We start from the raw sequence: 7,342 nt of genomic DNA, 5'->3' as shown, positions 1-7,342 counted from the left end.
ATCCTCGGGTGAGGCTTAAAAAAAACTTATCATGAAGCTGCACCATCAAGACCAAAAAGTGCTGGCATTAGAGAGACATAGGCTGTGATAGTCAATTTTATGTGTCAGCTTGGCTAAGCTAAGATGCTAAGACAATGGAAAAAGAATAGTCTTCAACAAGTTGTGCTGGGACAACTATGTACATAGTCAAAAGAATGAAATTGCACCCCTACCTCATACCATATGGAAAAATTGAACTCAAATCAATCAAGGACCTAAATGTAAGCTAAAAATATAAAGCTCTTAGAAATTTTTTTTAATGTAAATTTTGTGACTTTAAATTAGACAACGGTTTCTTAGATCTGACATCAGGAACACAAGCAACAAAAGAAAAAAATAGGTAAATTGACCATCAGAATTAAAAGCTGCTATATTTCAAAGAACACTTTGAAGAAAGACAAGCCATAGGATGAGAGAAAATACTTACAAGTTACATACTAAAAAAGGTCTAGTAACCTAAATATATAGTGAATACAGCTCAACAATAAAAAATAATTACCCAATTTAAAATTGGACAAAAGGACTGCAGCTTCAACCTGAGTCTCGGCTTCTCGCCTTTCTCCCTGAGCAACATGAGCTTCAGCACACGCTCCAGCTTCTCCACAAACTACCGGAGCCTGGGCTCCGTGCAGTCTTCCAGTCACCGGGTCCGGCCGGCCAGCAGCGGGGCCAGCGTCTATGCAGGCGCCGGGGGCTCGGGCTCCCGGATCTCGGTGTCCCACTCCACCAGCGTGCAGGGCAACTGGGGATCCGGGGGCCTGGCTGCAGGGATGTACGGAGGTCTGGCAGGCACAGGGGGCATCCAGAACGAGAAGGAGGCTATACAATGCCTGAATGACCGTCTGGCTTCCTACCTGGAGAGGGTGAGAAGCCTGGAGGTTGAGAATCGGAGACTGGAGAGCAAAATTCCGGAACACCTAGAGAGGAAGGGACCCCAGGTTAGAGACTGGGCGCATTATTTCAAGATGATCGAGGACTTGAGGGCTCAGATCTTTGCAAATTCTGTGGACAATGCCCGCATCGTTCTGCAGATTCACAGTGCCCGTCTTGCTGCTGATGACTTCAGAGTCAAGTACGAGATGGAGCTTGCCATGCACCAGTATGTGGAGAATGACATCAATGGGCTCCGAAAGGTCATTGATGACACCAACATCACTTGGCTGCAGCTGGAGACGGAGATTGAGACTCTCAAGGAAGAGCTGCTCTTCATGAAGAAGAACCATGAGGAGGAAGTAAATGGTCCACAAAACCAGATTGCCAACTCCGGGCTGACTGTGGAGTTGGATGCCCCCAAATCTCAGGACCTCAGCAAAATCATGGCGGACATCCGGGCCCAGTATGACGGTCTGGCTCGGAAGAACCGAGAGGAGCTAGACAAGTCCTGGTCCCATCAGACTGAGGAGAGCACCACAGTGGTCACCTCGCAGACCGCGGAGATAGGAGCTGCTGAGATGACACTCACGGAGCTCAGATATACAGTTCAATCCTTGGAGATCAACCCGGACTTGATGAGAAATCTAAAGTCCAGCTGGGATAACAGCCTGAGGGAGGTGGAGACGCGCTATGCCATGCAGATGGAGCAGCTCAACAGGCTCCTGCAGCACCTGGAGTCAGAGCTGACCCAGACCCAGGCAGAGGGGCAGCGCCAGGCCCAGGAGTATGAGGCCCTGCTGAACATCAAGGTCAAGCTGGAGGCTGAGATTGCCACCTACCACCGACTACTGGAAGAAGGGGAGGACTTCGATCTCGTTGACGCCCTAGACAACAGCCACTCCTTACAAACCATCCAAAAGACCACCACCTGCAGGATTGTGGATGGCAAAGTGGTGTCTGAGGTCAACGACACCAAAGTTTTGAGACGTTAAAGGCAGCAGAAGTAGGGGATCTTTTTGCGGGGCAGGAGGCCAATAAAAAGTTCAGAGTTCAAAAATAAATAAATAAATAAATAAATAAATAAATAAATAAATAAATAAAATTGGACAAAAGATTTGAATAAACACTTCTCCAAAAAAGATATTCAAATGGATAATAAGCACATGAAACGATGCTTGACATTTTTAGTCATTAGGGAAAGGGCTGTCAAAACCTCAATGAAATACCACTTTACACTGAGTAGAATGGCTTAAGTTAGAAAAAAAGACAAGAACAAGTGTTTGTGAGGATATGGATAAATTGAAACCATCAGGCATTGTCGGTGAAAATGTAAAATGTAGTGTCAATTTGAAAACAGTGTGGCAGTTTCTCAAAGTTTAAACAGAGTTAGCATGGCACCCAGAAATTCTACTCCTCAGTATATAACCAAGAGAAATTGAAAACCTATGTCCACATAAAAACTTGTACACAAATGTTTGCAGTAGTATTATTCGTAATTACCAAATGGAAACAATACAAATGTTTATCAAATGACAGACAAATAGATAAACAAAATGCAGCACACCTTTGCAATGGACTATTATTATTCAGCCATAAAAAGAAATGAAATACTGAAACATGTACAGCACAAATAACTTTGAAACATTATGCTAAATGAAACAAGCCAGACACTGCAGGCCTATATAGTATGATTCCATTTATGTAAAATGTCTGAGATAGGCAAATCCATTGTAACAGAAAGATGAGTGGTTTCTAGGGACTTTGGGGAGGGAAGTATGAGGAGTGATAGCTAATGGGTATAGGGGTTTCTTCTGGGGTTAATGAAAATACTTTGCAATTAGTCACAATGGTTGCACAATTCAAAATATAATAAAATCTACTGAATTGTATACTTTAAAGGGTAAATTTTATGGTATGTAAGTTATATCTCAACAGAAGAATAACCTTACTATAAGTAAGGTTACTATAAGTAGCTCTTACTATAAGTAGCTCTTCATGCTTTTATTAAGATTGACATGTAAAACACACAGTGGTTCCTATGGGGATATCCTATGAACTTTCTTTTTTCTAAGGGTATAATTATCACCAGATTTTTTTTTTAAGATTTTATTTATTTTTATATATAGAGAGAGAAACATCAATGTGTGGTCGACTTTTGCATGCTCCCAGCTGGGGACCTTCCCCACAACTGAGACTTGTGCCCTGACTGAAAATCAAATTGGCAAACCTTTGGTTTGCAGGCCAGCACTCAATCGACTGAGCCACACCAGCCAGGGCACCAGGTTTTTAAAAAATATAGAACTGTCCAGACACGTACGTGATACAGAGCTAAGAAATTTCCAAACTTCACTGTATAATACAGAACATTTTTGACTCTAGGGCAGTGGAAACATCTGCCCATAAGATAACTTTGACCTGATAAAAGTATACCATTGAAGGTCCAAGATGCATTCGCTGATACTTTCTTAAGCATCTACCATGTGCTGTGCACTTTATATATGTAGTGTCATTTAATACTCAAAATAACCCTCTAAAGCTGTTATTACCACATTCTACCAATGAGAAACCTAAAGATCAACAAGTTAAAAGGCTGCCTCCTGTTGCTCTTTAGTAGAAAGTGACGATGGCTGAGCCAAGATTCAAAACCTCCAAAGCTCAGGCTGTTTTTCCAGTGAAACACTGACTTCTCAGAGATGGCCCATGGATGTGGTCACTTCCACTCCACCCCATACACTTGCGGAGCTGGGATCACTAGAGGCGTGGTGGATGCCTGCTGATACTAGACACCAGAGACAAAGGTAGAAAAGCCAGACTGGGCCATCTTCTCCTTAAGATAGAGCACTTCTTTCTTGAAAAGCGTGCTCTTTTACAATCCCACATAATGAAGTTTTCTGTGTGTGCTTTATCCAGGACCAGCATTTCTTAAGGAATCATAACACATAACAAAACTTTTCTTATTTATCATTGACTCAGCTAGTCAGTGTCAGGCTGTGGACTCAGTCTTGGGAATATAAATACGAATATGATACATATGAATAAGACTTTTCAAGGAGCCCAACCTGGTGGTGAAGAAAGATAAGAAAAGAGACAGCTATGATTCAGTATGGTACATGCCAGGGTAGAGTTTGATGGGGGAGCAGTGATAGATATGTCTTAACACTGGGATGTTGGTCCAGGAAAGGTCTCACGAAGATTATCTCAGTAGAATCTTAACACATTAAGCGCCCAGCCTGTTTTGTCTTTCTTTCTGTTTAGCTCCCATATCTGATTTCACCAATAGCTGGTGGCCAGAGATCTGGGTAAGGTTGTGATAAGACTGCATGTTTATCGTCAGATATATTTCTTGTATGTATTTATCGCAATCTGTACTCTGTATTCTTTTAGAAATGCTTTCTAAATACTTTAGAAAAGTGTCCTGTCAGTCACCAGTGACTGACATGGTCCAAACGGAAAGTACAGTGCCAGTCACCGGTGACTGACATGGTGCTTCACATGTTAAGGATGAGCAGGAATTACTAGGAATCTAGCTATGCATAGAAGGAGAGGTTAGTTCAGAAGAGGGAGGGAAGAAGATGAAGGTGTTCAAGACTGCAGGAACATGTGCAGAGTGATGGAGCTCATTGTATTTCTCTCACACCAGCTAAAAACTACATCTACAGGCTATTGAGTCTGTCACAGCAATAATTATCCTCCATTCTTATTAACGGAACCTCATTTTTGTGATAATGAACAGCCAGGCTCTAGGAGGTGAATCGTGGCTGTTCTAAACCAATCATGACAATGGCCTTCTTCTTTGACAGGCATTCATCTTCCCAGCCTCTCTTAGAGGTTGGGGTGATCACATGAACCAGTTCTGGCCCAATATGTGCAGTGAGAAGTTTCTCCTTTTCTGAAAGAAGAGGCAGAAGTGGCTAGCAACACATGAAATGACAAGCAAAAGTGGAAAAAGTAACATACTATGAATGAGGGAAAGAAAATATAGAAATATCCTATGTCCTTGATGCCTCTCAGAAGTTGTCGTAATCACAAAATCTGCCCATGTAAGACCTCTTGTCATAGAATAAAATAATAAGTCTTCATTATTGGGTTTGCTGTAAGTAGCAATCAAGAACTCTTCCAAAGAAAACAAAGAAGCAAAATTTCTCCCTACCCATTTTTTAAAATCCCCCCATCAACAACTTTTCTTAATTTGGTGCATGAAATTCATCTCTGATTGACCACTCCTGAGAGAGGCTGAGCTCTGTGGGTATTCTTCTCAACATCCACTCATTTCCAACTCCATTTGCTCTGGGACGTTACAAGAAGAACATGGCCATCCTGCCTTGACAGGTTTGTGATAATGTAGCACCCATGGCAGCCATCATATGGTACAAGGTCCCTCGATAGATAGATAACAAATGGCTGTGGTGAAGATGGCCCATGATCCTGGGGCCTTGCACATGTCAGGTTGTAATTACCAGAAAGAGTTCAGCTTTTGCTCCTGGCAGAGGACCTTGTTTATCTTTGTCATTGGCACTATTGCTTCCATTGCTGGGCCAAAAGCTTATTAGCCACTGAAAGTTGGCAGAGGCACGCAGACCAGAGCAGCTGACTGTGACATGAGGAACTGATACTCTTGCAGCCTTAAGAGTGTCTCCGTTGCAGCTTTCCATGGGTCGTATTTGTGATGACCCATCTCTAACAAGGGGCAACTGACTAGATTTAGTCATCTGTGCCAAATCCGTCTCCAGCCCAAAAGTCAGAAATAATTTGATACCAGACTTGGATGTTTTCTGTCACTTTTTTTCTTTCCACCTCAATGTAAGAAAAATGCACAAGAAAATCAGCCCCAACTGACTTTTATCCCTGAGTGGAAGCCACCTAGTTTGTGTTCATCAGTAAAACTTCTGAGAAACGGCAGGCTTATGAAAATACAGATACTTTTTCTTATGAGTAACAGAGACTTGGTTATGTGTAATCTTTAGGAAATTGTAAGCTCATCAAGGGTAGAAGCAAGGCTTTTTATTTTAGTACCTGCCCATAATTCAGTGTCCCCTCCTCATAGCTTTAATTTGTGCTGATTTTTGTCCTTACTCCCTGACTCTTCTCCCTTGCCTCCCTCATCTCCACTTCTCGGATCATTTCTTCTCTTGGAGGTCTTATGTTCCTATACATAGAGATTTTTCTAGTTTATCTAGGTTTCTCCAGTTCTGCATCTCCACCCACGACCCTCTAGTACAACAAAGGCTGGCCAGCCAAGTAGTGCAAACAGGGTTTCTCTTTAACAGTCCAGGGCAGGGAAAGTCTATGAACATGTCTCCATGTAGTTCCTGTAAATCGCGATACTGATCGATTTACTGCCTCACTTAAAAACTTCCTGCATTTCTCTTTGACTGCCACGTGAGTTCCATCCCCTTCACCTGACATTTAGAGTGTTCCTTGACCAAGACCACACTTCCTTAAAAACAGGGTTTCCCAATAATGGCAGTTATTGACATCTGGGACTTGATAGGTATTGTTGTGGCAAACTGTCACGTGCATTGTAGAACATTCAGCAGTTTCTCTGGCTTCTACCCACTAGATGCCAGTAGTATTCCCCATTCAGTTATGAAAACCAAAAATATCTCCAGGCATTGCCAAATGTCCCCTCAGTGAAAACACTGCATTTGAAGCTTTATTACTCCCCACACTTAGACTGTACTCTCTATATATCCTGCACACTCTGAATTGTCTCATCTTTGTACCTTTGCTGATGTTGTCTCTTTTGTTTGGGAAGCCCTGTCTTTAATCACTCACCCCATCAACCTAAAGATTCAAATTATCTTTTTTTTTTTTAATTTATTCATTTATTTGTATCTTTCTTTATTTTGTTTTTTATTTTATTTTATTTTATTAGAGAGAGAGGAAAGGAGAAAGAGAGGAAGAGAAACATCAATGTGTGGTTGCCTTTCACTTGCGGCCCCAACTGGGGACCTGACATGCAACGTAGTAATGTGCCCTGACTGGGAATCGAACCAGCGACACTTGGCTCACAGGCTGACGCCCAATCCACTGAGCCACAGCAGCCAGGGCCTCAAATTATCTTTTAAGATCAAAGTTGTTGCTCCATAAAATATTACTTGATTTTTTCTCATTGGAAGTTTTAAGGGTTTTTCCTTTGAATTCCCCATAAAATTTTGTTGCTACCTCTCAGTACTCCATTTCCATTTGACTCCTTGAGCATAGTAACTATTTTGCAGGTAATTCGACAAGTGAGTGTTTGCCAAATAAATGTATGAAAGCATCTTTTGTGGAGAAGAATTTAGAACATGAGGGTAGACCATAATGTTCTCTCCCCTTAGTGAAGGAGGTCACAGGGGGGATCATTCTGATGTCACTGAAAATATATTGTAATAGATATGATGATTCAATAGATCTGGCCCTACTCAAAAGAATTTCAAGAAACAAATAA

General features: G+C 41.8%; 1 pseudogene; it reads left to right on the top strand.

The window, feature by feature from the left end:
- The first annotated feature begins 568 nt into the window (after positions 1-568).
- Positions 569-1,904, top strand: LOC150016811 (keratin, type I cytoskeletal 18 pseudogene; annotated as a pseudogene).
- The last annotated feature ends 5,438 nt before the right edge of the window (positions 1,905-7,342 follow it).

This window comes from Furipterus horrens, unplaced genomic scaffold (genome assembly GCF_987537825.1).
Source record: "Furipterus horrens unplaced genomic scaffold, mFurHor1.1.pri manual_scaffold_3, whole genome shotgun sequence".
NCBI classification, from domain to species: Eukaryota; Metazoa; Chordata; class Mammalia; order Chiroptera; family Furipteridae; genus Furipterus; species Furipterus horrens.
This window is presented reverse-complemented; position numbering and strand designations above follow the sequence as displayed.